General features: G+C 42.5%; 1 protein-coding gene across 2 annotated transcripts in view; it reads right to left on the bottom strand.

Annotated features, from left to right (window-relative positions):
* Positions 1–17,132, bottom strand: part of LOC119498637 (leucine-rich repeat and immunoglobulin-like domain-containing nogo receptor-interacting protein 3) — a 33,544-nt gene extending 16,412 nt beyond the window's left edge. The window contains exon 1 of one of the 2 annotated variants that reach the window (XM_037787660.1): positions 16,440–17,132. The gene's annotated coding sequence lies outside the window, so the exon portion shown is untranslated. The remainder of the gene's footprint in view (positions 1–16,439) is intronic. The other variant, XM_037787659.1, reaches the window with a different exon arrangement.
* Between the last annotated feature and the right edge of the window lie 2,886 nt (positions 17,133–20,018).

Here is a 20,018-nt window from a genome sequence, read left to right as displayed (position 1 = left end):
CGATTGCTGCTAAGGAAAACATTTCCCTGGAGACATCTCACCTGAAAGGCAACGGCCTCCTTTTCACCCTGTACATCTCAGAGTGTGTGTGTGCGCGTGTTTGTGAGTGTCTATGAGTTGTGGGAGTGTGTTTTTATATCCCTTCAGTATTGAGAAGAAAAGAAATGAATTCAATTCTCCAGCTCGTTAGATAGGTGAAAGCCAAACAGGGAATTTAAAACCAAGACAGCCAACGCCTCCTCGATATACCGCCGCGAATAGGACGACTGCAGGAAGAAGTGTGATGAAAAGAAATTGAAGGGAGGAGATTGAAATAGATAAGTGCAGCGCTGCACAATATGACCACGATGTGAGCGAGTGATAGATTTGGGTATCAGGGGAGGAGATGATGGACATGGAGGACAGGAGAGAAGTGAGTGAAATGAATGAAAAAGGAGGGAAAGAGCGAGCGGGGAGGGGGAGGTAAGAGGGACATTCGGTCCGTCTCACTCTGTCACTAATGATGGAGGAAGGTCAAAGCTATTCCACAGTTGAGAGAATCTAATGATGCAAATTAGGTCTGACGCTCAGTCAGACGCCAGAAGAGAGGCCCTGGAATCCTGATGTTGCGCAATAACAAACAGTGAGAAATTTTCAATATTCTCAGTTTATAACGCAAGAAGACGTCAGTGGCATTTTACTGAGTGAAAAGGCCACATCTGTCCAAAGAAGAAAGGAGGAAAACTTGCGTAATTTGCACAGCAGAACGCAGCCTCCTTCTGTCTGACTGACTGGTACAAATATATAACTGTCTGAGTGGCAAGTAAACAGGGAGAAAAGGAATGAGTTGGAGAAAGAAGGGGGAGGGGAGGAGTGTGACAGCTTCCCATCCCCAGTCTTTGAAGAGCAGCAGGGTGCCGGATTCACATGGGGGAGAATTGACAATGAATATGTACATAGCTTTGACCTGAATGCATAAACTGATTGCAAATGTATGTTAAATCACACTCAGACTCTAACGCAGTTTCTCGTTCTATTTTCTAAAATTGCATCTTGTCAAAAAATGCACAAAAAAAATGTGGAAAATGGAATAACTTGACATCAAATGCTCCCCCAGCATATCAAAATGACCTTTCACTCTCAGTCAAGCTGTTGTAAATAAACCAAGAAGGATGTTCATGTACAGTAGAAATGTGCAATATGTATAATATAGGTACAAGGACGGGGAGAGCATTGCATATGCATACATGGCAGGGATGTAGGCAGCAGAGTAATTGCAGTGCTTCATGGATAATAGTGACCCTGTTAGCCCGAAAGCTTATTGGCTGCCCGTTTCTCTGATTCTGTCGGCGCAACCAATAGGAGCGGTCGCTACCGTTTCAGATGTGGGGATGAAGGGGCAGAAAGAGGGGGTGGGGGTGTGAAACACAGAGAAATAGAGGTGAAGGCGGAAAAAAAATGGGAATGGATGACGTGGGGAGAGAAATGGAGAGTGACAAGGATGGAGATGCAGAATAAAAGAAGGCAGGAGAAAGCTGAATCCTTTGTGCTGAGGAAACAAAGGCGACAATCCCTGAGCACTGATAAAACCGTTCGGCTTGTGGTTGTACAACACCAACAGAGCATATGTGTGCGTCCGTGTGTTTGTGCGTGTTTGTGCTGTGCAGCTATGTGTGTGTAAGAAGATGGTGCTTCACAGGACATTAGGTGATCATCACATTTCCTGGATCCTCTTCTCACCAGAGATCCCAGAGGAGGATACACGAGTCCAAATATACACACGTTTGTATGCACACATATGGTTGTGAAGGCTTTGTAAACACTGCAGAGCAAGGTGATGATAAGAAACAGATCATTGTGAGGAGGAGGAGGAGGAGGAGGAGGAGGAGAAGTGGGATCACAGGGGAGGAAGTTTCTGGAAAGGTCATAAAAGCGGTAGAACAAATAAGGGATGTTGGAGGAGTGAGAAGAAGGTAAAATGATAAACACAAGATGGGAAAATAGACGAGAGCTGGAAATAAAAGGGATGACGAGTTAGAGGAAGAGAGAGGTAGAAAGAGAAGGGGGGCCAGGTTTGGGGAGAGTTCAGGGTCGTTTTGTTGATTGACAGCAGACTATCTGCACTGTGACAGCCTCTATTAGCCTGTCCATGTCTGCGCTTACATATATGTGTTCACACACTTTCCGAGTTTATATAATCTGGATTGTATTTTCATAGTTTTGGTCGACACTATTACTATCGGTAAAAATAGCATCGTGCTCACCAAAGTAATTGCTTAGATTTAGAGAGATAGAGAACAATATGCAACAAAGGTTCCCCGACGGACTCAAACTGGAGACATTGCGTTCACGGTGATGCCTTAACCTCTAGGCCACCAGAGCAGCCCCAATCAGACAGGCTTTAAACAAACTCCCAGGTAGGGAGTAACTTAAAAATTGAGAATGAAAGGGGAAAAACAACTTTTCCAAGGTCAAGAATGAACTGGAAGATCAAGTGATACAACCCAAAGCTCCAGAACAGCTACTAATGAGATTACTTTGTCAGCCACAGTTTCCAAGGTCAAGGATGAACTTTCAATCTCAAACGCACAAATGTCCTGCAAAATAGCGGACAACTCTTTTTGTTGGGATCCTGAAGGACAATGAATGTTTGCCACATCCCTAAAGTAGCTTTATAGTCCACGCATTTTACCTAAAAAAGGTGGATGAACCTCACACAAACTGCAGCATAAACAAACTCAATAGATTTTGTGTCCTCTGTATGTTCTGAATGAGAGAAAAAAACGTCCTAAGGAATTGTATGAAGGGAACGTTTTGAAGATCACCTAAATATGATCCTACTAAAAACGCCTTTTTAGGCAAATTTCGGTGACCGTACAAGCTCACATTGTTGTGTGTGCTAGACTTGACCATCCTGTATTTTTTCCATAAAAGCAAAACAAACAAAAAACAAAACACATACAGTATATCAGTGATGAGAATGGGTTTGGTCTGATTCTACCCAGATCTGGTCCAATACAGCCCTGTCAAATACCAATTCCAAAATACTCCAAACTAATTGTATTTTAAATACAAGTAACAGAAATACTGCCCATCTCTGATTGTAACCCTTTCAAATATTATATAATCATTGTCACTGGGGTGGATGGCTGCCATTTTGAATTTCCCAGAATTCAGGACTTTCCCTTTTGGATTATTCATTAACACTTGTTGTATGTCAAGCAGGATACCTTTAGGGGTACGATACAAGTAAAATAGCCTTTGTTGGAATTTGTGTGAGGTCGAGTTACATTATTACTGGATTATAATGTTTAGTTTCTGTCTGTGTAATGGCAAGCTGTGTGCAGTGCTAGAGGACACAGGCCCCCACGACCTCCCACCACCCAGCTCAAGTCAAATTACGCAACTGGATGATGAGCTGAACTGCCTGGGGCTCAGACAAGGCCCGCATGGTGGTGCTTCATATATGTTGAAGCATATAGTACGTCCTGTGAGCAGCTGGTACAGCCTCAAGCCTCGGTGCTGATGTTACTAGACAGTTAATCTGGCAGATTTGTTACTTTATTTGTCTTCAAGATAGCGATGTCGCTTTGTTCTCAGATCTCAACAATTACCTGGGTGAGTGCAATGTTATCAGAACTGACAGAAAGGGTGGCCAGAACTACTAAAATAAAACCCCACATTGCAAGAAATCCCCTTTAAAACACACACACTACCAGTGGGATGATGTAGCTGGAGCCCTGATCACATTACTGATAACTGATAGTGACATTTATCCTCTGGTACATCCTCTGCTTTGGAAGAATTGGCTACCGCTGGAGGAATGTCATTATCCAGCGCTAAAACCGGATAAGAGAAACCCTTTGCTACTGATTCATCAAATGATTTTTCTCCCAAAAAGCAGCTAGAAAGTGAACGATGGCAGACGAGCCTCCCTGACAGAATACCGGAGCAGTCAGGGTCCTTGCCTGCTGTGGGACTCTGGCATTGAAGACACACAGAGATGATGGGAGTTCTCCCCAGGGAGCATCCGGTTAAAATTCAAGGACTCTCATTTTCGCTCCCTCTAATGCTCATCTCGCTCCCTCTCTCCCTCTTAGCGAGGTCACGGCTGAAAAGTTTCAATGATGCCCCAGGAGGCCAAGAATAATCATCCAAGTGTGCATCTGCATCCATGTGTGTGTATCCAGGCGCGTGATTGTTGTGCACCACATGTGTCGGGCTTGTTGTCCATGTGAAGATCATGTATGGACGTGTAGGTGGTTGACCGTTTGGTGGCCTCTGTTGCACCGTCGCAGGGTCCTCAGATCCCCTGCGGCACCATTTTGCATCCCAAACAGGCCGTCTGATGTGAAGCGATAAGCACTTTAGCCTCCCCCCTGTGATTTCCTCTTCGCAAAATGCAAACTGAGAGCTTGTGGAACTCCTTTTGGGGCATTCAATAAGTGTCACTCCACATCTAAAAACGGCAAACATCGAAAGCGAGTCAAAGAGAGTGAGACGGCAAGCTCTCCGTAACGAGATCAATGGCTGCCTTTGAGTTGAAAGCTGGTGAAATAAACTGTCTGTTGCATGTTATGCCATCAAAGCTATTCAGCAAAAAACTGCAGAACAGCATCCGTAATCACCACTTACATACTGACAAACAACCTGCAGGATGGGTACTGGAAAATGCACAAACCTTTCAACAAACATATTGTAAAGACAGCCAAGAAAAAAAAAAGCACAACAAATGTACACACACTGTTTAGATACAAAAGGAACAAGCCCACAAAGAACTAGGCTGACTTTATCCAATGCCAATCCCATCCTATCTGCTTAGTACGCAGTCCTTCCCAAGGACAGAGAAGACAGAGAAGAATGCGATCTATCTTCTTGTGATAGCGAGTGAACTGGTGGGAGGAATGATAGAGAGCAACAAGAGAGGGAGAAGAAAGAGTGAGCGCTGCAGGAAAGGCGCTGACAGCTCGCCGTTCGAAAATAGCCTGAATAGTGCGGCTCCAAAATAATTCCCTTTTTTTTTCCCTGATCCCAACTTCAACCACAGTGGCTGAATTATTCATTCTAGACCAATGACATGCAGGGATGGGGACAAAGAGTCATTGCTCTATTTTGATTCACATAATAAATTCATGACTCGATGTTTAAAAGGAGGGAGGAATAGACGGAGGAGGGGATGGAGGCGGGAGAAGGTGGAGGGATGAGGTCAGGTTGAGAGTGCCGGGAAGTGTTAAACAAGGATGAAACAGGAGATCGAGGAAATAGAAACTCTCAAATGGAAAACGGAGATAAATGCGTTAAAGTAGCTTCTCGGTAAAAATCCACACACACATGAAGGTGCAGCTGACGCAGCATATTAACCCGGGATCAGCTGAGAGTGAAGCTGACAGGCTGCAAGCGAAACCAAAGAGGAGAAGAGTGAATCAAAAGTTGATGAATATTGTACTGGCACAGATATGAGATCATATTTCACATTCGGGGAGTAGACATTTATGTATTCACAAAATCACATATTCTTCTTGAATGAGACACAGTGTTGCATTATGGGTTACTTGTAGCCTTAATGTTGCTATAGGCTAGCAAGTTTCTTCAAGTGCATTTAGCCTATAGTATATCTAGCTAGTCCATTCTAACCAGTGGGAGTTTCTTAAAGCTCACAAAGGCAATAAATTCCTGATAAGTGAAAACAAGTCAAAAGTATCTTCACGTCAAAAATGGGCTGAGACCGAATCATCTGTCGAATAAGCAAGAATTACCACCGTCACAGATCATCATGATGAGGAGCTCAAAACAACAACAAAAAATGTCAACAACCAGAGAAAATGATTATGACCGATTCAAGAGTCTGACAGGAGAATGTGAGAGCACACATTGTACTTAAATGTGCTAAATATGAGATTGGGAGCATTTCTATTGCCTCCGCACGGCTCTCAACATGGCGGCCCTGGGGGGGAACCGGAGTGTGGGTGCTACGCTTTCAAAACGGCGTCGTCCGTCTGGACGCAGTGATCAGCTGTAACCGCCGTATGAGCACATTGACGGCGGCCGTGAGCTAGCCAGAGAGGCATGCTCACATGCACAAACATGCCAAAAGGCACGAGCGGCAATCAACAGAGCAAGAAGAAGCTCGGATTACAACACATACAGAGGGAGAGTGACACCTTACTACTCCTCTATATCTTTACATAGCAAATAGTTGTTTGACGCTATATTAATGCTCTGAATATTGTACAGAGAACCTTTAAATGGAAGTATTGCATGTTTCACTTTTACAGGAGAAAAGGTTTTAGGAATGAGGACTATCTTCTCCTCTGGCGTAATAGTATCTCGGGGAATCTTTCCCAACAGGACTCGTATAATAAGCTGTTTCTTATCCTCAAAAACTTTTTCCAAAAACAGCTGCTGGAAGGGGTCGTCTTAAAAACGGGTCAATACAGTTAGTGTGCAGAAAACAAGGTACCAGAAAATAACAGAAGTAGGGACAAGAAGACAGCGACGAAGAAAAGCAGCTTGCCACAGGCTTTTGTCCTCTCTAAACAAATAGTCACTTTAACAAGCAGCTGAAACACACTGAGTCAGGGGACACACGACTCCACGCAGTCAAGTCACGCAAGTTCATCCACTTATGTCTGTGAATGCACATTAATAACGCAGCCCTCCTTCTCCGTCTTTGTTTTACGTTTCCGGCGAAATAGGAAGTTCTCCGTTGATGCAGCCTCTCTTCTCTGCAATTTGTTTTCAAATGCTATAAAAATACCCCGACTGCCTTGCTAAGGGGCAACAAGTCTCCGACCAATTTAACTGGTGCAAAACACAAGAGGTCAACACGCAATGGAGCACATGATTCGAGTGAGTTTTTCTGTATAAACGAGAGGAGAAGCCAAGCAAAGAGTGATTTCATTTTAAAGAGGCGACTAACCTTTAGAGCCTTAACAGACACTGTATACATTTATACAGTCACTCGACTCCGGGCCTCTTTGTTATATGTGACACATATAAAGGACAAAGCGACAAATTTGTGCTGGCATCCCCAAGTGACTTCCACATGCCTCCAGTCCTGCAGGGAGGGTGACGCACATGTGTGCCTATGTGTGTCCATGTGTGTGTACACACACACACACCAATGGTGAACCGTCCCCGGGCTTCTGCAAGCCTGTTTGTGTAGCAGTGAGGCAGAAATAATGTCTGAATCTGTGCTCCCTCGGAGCGAAATGTGTGTGTGTGAGTCTGTGATTGTGTGTGTGCATGTATAGAATAGGGGGTCAGTGCTGAAGGACATTACAGTCTGTCCATCTACATTCACCCAAACAAATTATTCCCACAGCAGAGTGGAGGATGTTTAACGAAGGAATGTATAACCAGATTAAAATTAAATAAATCTTACACTGACAATCATTGGATTTGAGGATCTGTTAAAGTCGAGTTGAATTCCCTCCCCCACCTTTTGTGTAAGGAAATACAAACTATAAAGATGCTACAGCAGCAGTGTACTGACATTTGAGAGCCACGGTTTTAAGCATCCATGTGATGTAACTTTAATGCCAAAATAAGCAATTTTATCACAGGGATGTAAAATGGCCTTTAATGTATTTTAACATCATTTCAGCTCGAATGCCAAAACATTTCTTTCCTGACCCTTTCTCTCCATTTTTCATAGAGGGCAGCACATTATAATTTCTGCGGGGAGCAGAGAGCAGTGTTCAAGAAAATGATACTTGAATCATTAAAATCCAATTTGCAGGACCGGGTCACAACACTCCATCACAGCTATCAGCTGAGCCCTCCTCTCCACATACGTACGTGGTTTGTATTGCGTCTGAAAACAAACTGAGGGATCAGAGAAGAAATCAATAGCAATACAGCATTCATTAACAGAGTCCTTACGGATCAGAAAGCTGTTCATCCACTCAGAATCACAGTTGAAACAGCGAAAGAGAGCGACGGAGAGAAATACAAGAGAGAGGAGGGGAGAAAAAGTGAAGCGTACAAGTGAGACTGATTGACCTTGTGTGTGTAAAGAGCACACACACACACACACACACGCATATACACACACATACACACACACACACTTTGGTACTGCTCTTGCCTAGAAGTCATGCAGCTAAAGTTAATGAATAACGTCCCCCCTGCCCTAAAGGTCTGTTCTACAGATGGCATTAGATGGCAATACACACACACACACACACACACACACACACACACACACACACACACACACACACATTTACATACTCATGCCATCAGGACCATCATTTAAATAAAAGCAAATTTAAGTGTATTAAGATTAAAAAAACTACAGTAGGTTATCACACCAATTCAAACCAAACCACCATCGAAATTACTACAAGTTTTCTATCACACACACACACACACACACACACACACACACACACACACACACAGACACACGTGTACACACACACACACACACTAGGAATGTCACAAGAACCGATATTTCGGTACCAAGTCAATGCCAAAAGTCTGAAAATGTGAAGGCACTCGTTTTTCTACAGTAATGCAGGTACCGGGGAGCAAGGCTAGAGATTAATGTCATCACGGGGAAGCTAGAACATTCCCCTGATGATGCTACATTGGGAACAACACATCCGTGTTGAAATCGTCAGGAGGACAGCGAGTAACGTTAGCTGTTAGCAGCTGGTGAGCAGCACAGTCCTGCTTGGCTAAATAACGGAGCTAACAGCTAACATTATTTAACAACAGCTAACATTATGATGCGTTCAAGCTCTTTTCAGTAAAAAATAGTATTAGGCAAAGGTAAATTATAACGTTATCATGATGTGTTCAAATGTAATCTTAAAGCAGATCATCAGGGATTAAAAGAGCAAAAAATTTGTATGCAAAGGTAATTTGTTTTTAACGTGGTATCAACATCCCTAACACACATTAAGGTGTGTGTACACACACAGCGGAAGAGAAAAAGTGAAAGTAGAGTGAAGAAAGTAGAACTCCTGCATCCTGCGTGTGGTCATTAATTGAGTTGCATTATTAAAACGTAAGGTGATACTACTTAACCTGCATTAACATTCAATTAACAGTAGCAGATATGGGCACGGGTTCACTCTCACTCACTTTCTCACACACACACACACACACACGCACACGCACACGCACACGCACACACACATATATAAAGGGTAATCTCACTGACCTGCATTAACATCTGCGGAGGGACGGGAAGAAGCACAGGTGAGCAGAGCCACAAACTTCATGACCCACATCAACATTTAATGAAGTCTGAGGAACATGACCCTTAATTCAAGCAGGGCAGGTAATGAGAGGTCTGACACGCACGCACGCACGCACGCACGCACGCACGCACACACACAAAGTTGTTGGACCTGACTCCTCTCATTGCAACAGGTGACGAGAGGTAGATATAATTACTGTAACACACTCTCACCTTTTCTATAGACATTTATCATCCAGGCTACTGTGCCAACACCCATAATCAGATCATTTTAAGAGGAAAAGGTTCTTTCTCTCTAACTCTAATAAGCTTTTAATTTAGGTCACATTTTGCGGTAGGAAGTGAGACTTTTCAAGTTACATGATTCTCATGTTTAGCAAGAATTTGAGTTTTTGAGAGTTTCCTGCATTCTGGTGACTTTTAAAGAATGAAAATAGTATCGTAATACTATAATAATAGTCCCAAGTACACTGCAACAGAATGTTATGTTAAATAGGCATAGGCCTATTTAAGGCCTACTTTTAATTCACAGGGAAGAAAACAGAATAATTTGCCCCTTTGACATGAACTGTGTGAATCTCTGGTATAAACTAATATTCATCAGTTTTCATTCATTCATTAATTTTTTGTTGCCCCCGCTTGAGTATTTCTTTCTCTTAGTTCTCTCTATTTCTCTCTTCTTCTCTCACTCACTGAAGGCCCTTTCAGACACAATGCGACAACTGCACCACTGTGCTCTTATTTCCAATGGCTTGCGCCACACCATGACGACTTTGCTGTGATGCTGTGACGGGTAGTGAGCGCAGCTCAAACCGCGCTGTGGTGTCGCGAGCAGCTCTCCTTCGCCGAGAAAAGACATAGGTGTAGCTCTGTTGCCGTCCGGGTGGAAACAGATGCACACTGTACAATGCCAGAGGCATGTTGAGATAATGAAAAGGAAAAAAAAAGGTGTGGAAATTTGCCATGAATCGGGAGAAATACAGGAGAATTGTGCCCCCGGGAGGCAATGAAAAACGTGAGTCTCTCGGGAAAATACGGAGGGTTGGCAAGTATGCAGAAATCTTGTGTTCCGAATGTCTGTGACTGCCAGACCAAAACTGGTCACAGCATAGCCTGGGAAGAGGTCACAACCATTAGAGGTCTGGAGATATTCAGATTTAGACACACTGAGTTATCCATTTTCCGTATAATGAAAGAGAAGACAGAAGTATGGCTGTGAGATTGGTCCCTGTTGGTCCAAAAACAGCATGCCTCTTCACATTTTTGTTAAGATAGTAAATAGTATTGATCAACTTATTTTAGCGCCATCATCTGCTGCTTGAAAACCAGTGAAATTACATTTACTGATTGAACAGGGAATCAGAGTAGTCTTGCCAGCTTGCAACAACATAGCAGTGTCTGTTCAAGGCAGAGCATGAAGGTCAATAAATTGCCTGCTCTGTTGTCTCCATTGTAAGAACCAAACTGGATTTTTCACTAAGCCAGTGTATTTCCATGACTTTTTTTACTCTGCTTTGTAGAGGCAGTTTGATAATAATGGCTGTTGGCAGAGTATAACATTAACTGCAGTTATGTTTATTCAAATAGTTTATTTTTCTGCTTTCTGCAGTTGAATAAGAAACCTTATTAGGAAGGCTCAGAGTGAGGTGTCAAAGTAAGAAGCTTTCTTCTGAATTAGACAAAGCCATGGTGTAACTGTAGCCAATTAAATTAAAACGTTTTTTAAAAAGGATATCAGATTGAAAATCAGTGAGTTGAGACCCTTTTAAATGAATCTTTACCTGGCTGAGCAGTCTCTGGTCACAGTGGTGTTGAGCTCTTTAACAGGAAAATGGGAAGGACTTTGTGTCTCTGAGCAGGTAGCATTTTAGTAATTTGAAAGGAAAGATTCAATCATCACCAAATTCAATTTGAGAGTTTATTTGAACGAGATTGAGAATGACTCCAGGGATGGTTGTGTCAGACTGAATAATGAAGCAAAGCTAAATGCTAATTTATTACGAGCGTTAGGCGAGAGATACCAGGTGACCTTAAAACTCTCCTATCAGACTCCCGCAGCCGAGAGAGAGAGAGAGAGAGATGAAGAGGGAAAGTTAGGCAGGCCGACAGACAGACAGTGAGCGGAAGAATGAACAATGGGATCTCAAGGCAGGGGGGTCACGTCTGAGAAAATGCAGCCGGGAAAGTAAATTAAAGTAAGCGAAATGGAAAGTGAAAGGGCAGAATTAGGAAAACAGGGAAAGTGCGAGAGAGAATAATTTATAGTGAGGGAAGGAGTGAAATGAAGAGAAAACGTCGAGAGGAAGAGGAGGTGGAGAAGGAGGTCAGGAGGTCGTAATAGAGCGGTGAGACTGCAGAATACTCGTAGTTCCCAGCTGCTAGTTATTTGCCCTGAGACAGAAGCCCACTTGTTCATTATTGACTGGGATCGTGCCCTTTATTCCACACTGTACATGTGCGACAACACCAGCGGCACAGCACTTTAAAAGCCTGATAACCTCTGTGAAGGGCTGCACATTTAACCGAAGTTTTATCAAAATTGCAATATGGCCTATAGCAATTTTCCAATTGCAGGAGTTGCAATATTTGTTAAAGGTGAAATGTGTCAAACTACCATTTTAAATGAAATATTGTTGTGCTTCAGGCCTACACATCATATTCTACAGACTAAAGAAAACATCTATGTTTGGTACAGATCTCCGCAAAAATCACGCCACAATCATTCTAATATGTTTTTCAATGAAAATGAGAATAATGATGTAAAAATTATCATTCCCTCTAATATCAAAAATCATATTGTAAATGCAATATCAGTCAAAATAATTTCAATTTCAAAATCGTTCTCTGGACACACTCGTGATGCTGTGCTGAATGATACTGGAAGCAAGACCATTAAATTCAGTTTTGTGAGCGACCTCTGAGGCAACCACAACGCTCTGTACTGTAACTCCACAGTTTAATAAAGACTTGTGTTTTATTGTGTGTGTGTGTGTGTGTGTGTGTTGGTAGACAGCCGTGGGCGTTGTGCCTTTGTCCACGCATGCACCTCAACCACCATCCAGCAATCTAATAGCAGCAATCCTACACAGAGGACATCCTTTAAGACCCTTACAGCATTTTACTCAAGGTCAACCATCATCCTCACACACATACACGTGTGCACATGCCACACTGAGATCAAAAGCCCCTTCAACACGCCCACATACCTCCGGTCACCTTCCCAATCAAATCCTCTCACTACGCAGCCCATCACAGCTCCTTCTACCCTCCCATCACCTTCACATTTTTTCTCCCCGAGGTCTTAACCTTCTGTGTTTCAGGATCTCGCATGTTTCCTGAACTCCTCACTCTGCTGAGGCGTTTAATTCAGGTTTCATGCGTTTTTCATAGATTTGACCGTCATTCCTTTCAGTTCTAATAAAACGGTACTCACCAATTTAACATTGCTAAAAAGAAATAACACAGGGCAAGAGTCACAAGCACTCAAATGATCACACAGGTTTTTGAATAGAATTAACAATGTGGAACAACTAAACATCTTTTAATAACTATCTTGTATATGTTTGCTATTTTGTCAATTTTGCTCATTTCGGTATATTTTTATCTTGAATTTTGTTTATTTAGCTTTTATAATTTCTTGTACTCGCACTGTGCACTGCCTGAGAGTTTGACACCACATTTCACTATACGTACTTGTATGTATATGTGACAAACAATATCTGTATCTATATTGAATCTCTTGAATCTTGAAATGTTTGTGCTCTTGATACTAGACGTAGTTGCAGTAGATTTTAAACAAACTTCCACATTAGAAAAACATTTTTGGAAGAGAAAACAAAAGCAAAATGTGAAATTATTGTGAATGTCTGTTGTAAACATTCATCACGGTTTATAGATGGGCTTTATGGTTCAATTTTAACCTAATGGAACCATTTGTTGAGTCACACGTTAAATATACTGTCAAATCCTAAATGTCCATGAGCTGTCTGTGACATTAAGCAGTTCATATAAACATTTGGTGCTCATTACAAACAGTACAACAACACAGAGCTCTGCATAAACGCTATCATTCATTTGGAGTCATGTTTTGGTACACATGACATCACATTCTTCAAAGATATTTTTAGTCGACTAACACTCATACGATTTTCTCGACTAATCGATTAGTTGTGAGATTCTCCACAAGGAATCACACAAAAGCACCACTTTAAATCTTGTGTGTAGCAGAGAAGTGCTCATACGTTTTTTTGTCATTCAGCATGAAAAAAGCATAAAAAACAACTAATCGACTAAAGAAATCTTAGTCGACTAAGACCAAAACAACCGATTAGTTGACTAATCGAATAAGAGGGGACAGCCCAACTCTGTAGCTGCTAAATACTCCACTATATTCACCAGTTAGTTGCTAACTGTGTCTGTCTGCTGTTTGGTGTTACAATTGTTTTTTAGAGCTTAGTTGCGGACCATGAGACCAAAGAGATGACCCTGATGAAGGCCTAAAACTGAAACGCACCTGTCTTACAAGTGTTGCTGGAGACTTTATCTCTTCTCCATGCACCTTGGGAAGTAGGTGAAGTTGTGCCAGAAATCTCTACTTTGCTCGGGCCGTAAAACCAAACAATGTGCTGAGAGACACTAAAACGTTTTGTTGGGGATAATGCTCTGTTGGATTCATCAATGCGAAAGACACCTATTACATTACACATAGTCGTGTGATACATTATTAATAGAAAAATATTGATCAGAGCAGTTTTAAATATGCATTTATGCCCATCAAATGTTATGTATCTCAAGCTGTGCCAAGATTGAATTTTGCCAAGATTTTGAATTCAGTCTGTGTTAAGCTAGCTCTGATTTGTTACAGGAAAGAGCCACAATGCAGAACAAAAATGCCTTCGCCAATCAGTCAAGTTGCGGTTTACATCCATGTCTGTCCAAAATGTCATCACTTCATAATTTTATCCTTATCCTTTGTATGAAATTGTTATAATTAGCATATGAATTATTGAGTTATGGCCAAAACATGTTTTGTGAGGTCACAGTGACCTTGACCTTTGACCACCAAAATCAAATCAGTTCAACAGTCCAAGTGGACGTTTGTGCCAAATTTGAAGAAATTCGCTCCAGGCGTTCCTGAGATATCTGTAGAATGGGACAGACGTGAGGCCACGGTGACCTTGACCAGAAAGGAAATTAGTTCGGAAAATTCAGAAAAGTTCAGACAAATATGGTGCACCTTTGCAAAGGTAGTTCTCAATAAACCAGAATTTTCTTTCAAGGAGAAGCAGCAGAATACTTTTATGAATAAATCAAACACCCTCTGCTTCCTGTGATGATCTCTATCTCTCCTCTCTCTTTCTTTCTTCACCTTCTTTCCCGGGGGCGGTTAAAAACTATCACTTTGCAACAGTGTTCATTCACAGCAAAAATATATCAGCAATCCGCATGTGTCAACACCGAGACCAAACATTTTCACCCACGTTCTCCCATTTTTCAGTCACCGTCCCAACTCTCTCTTTCCCTTTGACTCCTCATCTTATTTCACTATCGCCTCAATCTTCTTTTATTTAATTCTGTCACCAATCCCATCTTCCTCTTTCTGTTAATTAAGTCCTCTTCCTCACATCCTTCTCATCAGTAATCCTACAATACCTTGTTTCAAGTCCCTAACTCCATCTGTGTCTTTTCACGCAATTTTACAGGCTTGGCAGCAAAAAGGACAGCGCTGCTATCCTTCAGGTAGCTGTCACACTGCTGCGCTAAAAGGGTTATACTGGTGTGTGGGAGTGTGCCTGTTTTTATGTAAATATGTGTGTTTCTGTAGGAGATGTATTGTTGTAGTAAAGAGGTTATAAAGTGGGATCATAACAAGTGAGGTTTAAGGAAAGTAGATAGAGAAAAATAAACAGATAAAGCCAGAGAGACAGAGGTTTGGATACATAAAGGAGTGGAAAGAATCAGTGGGGAAGAAAAGTTGTGATTGGACGGGTTTGAGCTCTCTGGCAAGTCTTTCCTCTCTCAGACACCAACAGCAAGTTTGCCCATATGCTGGGAGCGATGTGCCCGCCAGCTCTGTCTGGGCGAGTTTTTTTTTGCTTTGTTTTCAGGAAGACGAGACTGTGAGCAGCGATAAAGTTAGAAACCCAAACAAGTTAATGAGGAGCAGGAAATAATGAGCTGATTGCATGATTAGAGGCATAATTCTTCTGCACACTGGAAAGCCCCCACAGCTATTTCCTATTTACATATCTTTACTGGATCTATGAGAGCAGCAATAATATGAAGTGGCTGTCGTGTTCAGGCTTAACTGAGGTCGCTCTTTGCTCAGGTTGGGCCGACCATAAGAAAATGGCCATGAAATCACCACCCATCCTTCACTCTGATTGTTGAAAAGGCGGACAGGAAACTAGCCAGCCATGCTGTCCGGAGGGGCAGAGTCAGGTAAAGGTAATTGCTTAGCAAGAGAATGAAACAGCAGATAGGATCAGGAGGAAAGGGAGAGAGGTGACAGCCTATAATTGGAAACAGAAAAAAGAGGAAGATGGTGGAAAAAGAGGAAGAGAGAGACAGAGAGGGCTGATACACCTCATGCAAACCTACTGCCATAAGCCATATGCACTCTGCCACAACGTGACATGACACATGGCATGTCATGTTACCACACATGGCATCCTGCAGTGCAGCATGGGTAAGCAGAGCAATACATGTCTCGGAGCAGAGTGCACAACAAGTCCTGGCTTCAGATTTAACAAGTTACACCTATCAGATTTTTTACTGTGTACTATTTATGACTGCAAATAACTCACATTGAAAAGTTAATGTAATGAGCGATGTTGCAGCCACGAAAAACAAGTGTTGAGATGAGAGCGATTGTTTAATTTGTGGGGTGACGTGAAACATGGCAGCATTCCACCAGTGGAGGTTTATTTACATGCATCACTCTGACAGCTTACGAAACCCATTATGAAATGCCTCCAGTGCTATACAATAATGCTATAACAGGATGTAGATGGTAAGAAAGCATGACCAGGCGCACACACACATAATCTCTCCTCCTCACCCTCCTTCCTTTGCTGCAAGTATCTGAGGGCAAGTAGGGAGACTTGTCAGGGTGGGTAGTCGTCAACCCTGAAGATCTGCAAACACGCACTGTTGCGTTTCAAGTGTTTCTGAGCTCTATTGGTAAAAACGCAGCGACATTGAGGATGAAATGTACATGTATGAGTGTATGTGATGTAAGTGGACATACCCAGGACTGAAGCGTGGTCCCTGATGCCTCCTCATCTGTCCAGCTGTGTGCGTATGCGAATCTATTTTCCTCTCCTCCTGGCCCACAAGTTGCCGACACTGCTCCACACGTGCCAGCCCCTCCGCTCCTCAGTCCGTCTCCGTCTCACTCTCAGACCCTGGCATCAGCAGCTGTACCAAACCTGCCACTCATCCCCCTCCCTCCCTCCCGCCGGCAGGCTCGTTTGTGTACACAACTCCTTTCACTCCTTGTTGGTTATTGTCCCAAAAATATGATCCTGGCACTCACAGGAGGGGGGGCTCATGTGAGATTTTCCTCTCCTTCAAACAGTGCTCCTCAGCGGGTCAGGGCGCCCTCCATCTCCCCTGGCGTGGATGTGGGATTATGAGAGAGGAGAGGGAGGATGGGGAAGGAGCGTGCTGTTGCTGTAGCTGTTGCCTCTGCCTCCTTCAGTGTGAGCGCCTCTCTCTCGCTTAGCATGCTTTTCATCTCTCTCTCTCTCTCCCTCTCCCTGCTCTCTCGCTCTTTATCTCTCACTACCTCCCTCCCTCCCTCTTCTCAGTCACTGTCTATCTGCTGCTGCTCCGGCTGTTTGGATTCACAATTCAGTGGGCTGCCGGGCGTACGGCTTAGGGAGTCTCTCTAAACATCCAGGCAGGAAGAAAAACGGAGAGACTGAGAGCAGCGATTCAGGAGGTGGAAAAACAGGAGAGGGAGATAATTGCATTTTGAGCCTAGAAGAGAGGAAAATAAATAATAATAATTAGAACACAAGATATAAAATGCTTTACAAAAGACAAAACCAAGAAATGTTAAGATTACAGTTGAATTAATAAAGATAAATCAGATTCGATAAAATGCAATTTAACAAATGGAATTAAAACAAATGCAATAAATGCGACATAGCCTAGCTAGCATGGCTCTAGAATCCTAAAAGAACCTTCTGTCCATCTGGATAAAAAAATATTTTGTCTGCTGCAAGATGAACTTTCTTTTTAACCCATTTCCCAACAACATTATTATATATTTTTATACTTGGTGGACAGAATTACCTTGCACAGCAGCTGGATTCTCACGATGTCACAAGATCAGAGTTGCAGGATCAAATGTCACATGAAAATCCATCTTGGCTGGCTTCAAGTAATTAGTTTGTGTCCGGCAAAGTCAGAGACGGACCAATCAGCGCCCTATGAGGAACCACTGCAGCTACGGGTGTGGATCAGGCATGTATGTGAAACCCTCGTGAGACAATCGACGACACAGAGAGGCGACTAAACAACAATGGTGGCTCCTAAAGAGGTTAGTGTGGATGCTGCAACAGCAATCAGTTATATCAGAACTGGAGAGTATCTCTTCATTGACAGAAGAGCAGGTACTGGAGGCTATGTTTTCATCTAGTTTGATTGACAGATAGTTCATCCAATCACCTGCCAAGTATTTTTTGAAAGTGCCTGCCCTTTTCCAATGACGGCTTCTCAGATGGTTCTGTGTAACGAACCATCTGACAGGGTCAGGTCAGGACAGTATATTCTTTGTGTTGTTAAACTTTAGATTTTCTGGGATTAACAAAGATCGACAGGGATTTAGCTTTCAGAAAAACAGAAGCTTAGCCCTGACACTTCAATATAATGACAATGTATGAAATACACAAGACACAAATCAGGGCAAAAAGAGACAAAGAATAGAAAGAATAAAACGTTCTCTCTTCTTCGATTCAAACAAATATAAGGACCTAGCTTGCCTGATCTACTCCAACAGCTTTCTCCAGAGTCGAGGCGCGGTCTCCTCAAGCTCATATGGGGTTAGCATGTCAAAAGCTGGAGGCCAATCCCATAGGTGGTCATTAAGATTGTAAAAATCTACTCTACCACGTACAGACGATGTTGAAATGCTTGAATTTTGGTTATATGCATTCATCTACTGGGTGAATGATCTTGCTGCAGCACTCTGAGCCAAACGGCACCAAACTGTTCCTGACGAATTATTATGAGTATAACATACAAAAGGGGGATTTAGACTCCTAATAATACTCTTTGGGAATGTCATTCTTCCAGTGGGTTTGTTCTGTTTAATCATCTCCCCCTTTTCGCCTGAAGCATGCAGCCAGGGAGCGAACGAGAGAGAGAGAAAATAGACATTTTTATTGCTCGGTCCTGTTGCCTTGTCAGGGTGAATCAGATCACAGGTACTGAGGTTCAAACACACAAACACAGACACACACACTGAGAGAAACACACTCTTCTAGCCTGACCAACTGCCCCTGAGGTCAGTTAACAGCTCATCGCAGGAAAGGAGAAGTCTGGCCTGCGACCTTTAGGTCAGGTGTCGGGCACGTCACGATGCCTGGTGGAGGCCAAGTCCAGCAAACACCTAACACTCCAACCTCTGAGCCAGTCTCACACACACATTAACATACTACATCATGTGTTTTTCCTCAGTGCAACCACACAAGCGGTCAGATCCCAAACATGTATCTTCTCACTAACCAGTTAGTTTTTAGTTTTACTTTCAGGTTTTGAGACATCAACCTTTTAAAGTTTCTCCCCCGCTGCAACATTAGTCAATACTACACCACAGTATGAAAAACCTCTGTTCACCCTCCACTGCCAAAGACTGACTGCTGTGAGCAATTACCCCACCGACCCAACCCCCAACACTCATTACGTACTACACACTTCACTATCATATTACACATACTGCAGTAGTGCATATACCACCGTATATGCTGCTACTTAACCAACATTGCACTGGTAATTTTATCTCGTTTTCACAGCTTGTCTTGGTATGTGTACTGCTTTCATTTTTATTTGTTGAATTACTTTATCTACTTGGCACGCTGCTGAAGAAACGCTAAACAGATTTTCATTGTTCTAAGCACAATGACAATACAGATTTATTCTAAATACTCCTTCTCCACTCCTGCAGCATAACTCACTTCTCCACTGTATGTTCAGTGTGCTCCAAACACTCACATCACTGCCAAAATATGTCTGAATGCACCGGTTTCATCATCTCGTTCCTCACACACACAGCACGGGTGTTACTAGCAACATTAACGACGGCTCTGTTCTATTAGTGTCCCTGTAAGCCATGACAGGGAGCCAGCATGCTCAGCACCAGGAGCAGCTAAATGGAATTCAGCCATCATTAAATTTTATTATTTACACCTGTGCTTTTCTGCCTGTGACATGTCAAAGAGGTCTCTGTGAAAAAGAGTCCAGGAATTTCCGTCCAACAGTTTCGTCTTCTAAACAAATCACCGGACTCAGTTACAGCGTTACAACCAATTATTTTATCTTATTATTATTATTATTATCTCTTTGGGTAAACTTATATTACACATTTGCTGTTGTTTATTGGCAACATCAGGCTGGCCGCTGATATAGAACAATCTTAGGCAAGTTACTGGAAAAATGTAGTCAATTACTCACTTATTACTTATTGAAAAAGTAATAGCAGCAGAAGTAATTAGTTACATTTATCTGATCTATTTGCTTTCTATCTGCCTTTAAACAGCTCCAAAGCCTCCGTACCACAGGTCACATATTTTGTATTTAACACATGTAGAAATAGAAAATG

Source organism: Sebastes umbrosus, chromosome 12, assembly GCF_015220745.1.
Source record: "Sebastes umbrosus isolate fSebUmb1 chromosome 12, fSebUmb1.pri, whole genome shotgun sequence".
In the NCBI taxonomy this organism is placed as follows: Eukaryota; Metazoa; Chordata; class Actinopteri; order Perciformes; family Sebastidae; genus Sebastes; species Sebastes umbrosus.
The sequence above is the reverse complement of the archived record's forward strand: the minus strand, read 5'-3'. Positions and strand labels throughout refer to the sequence as shown.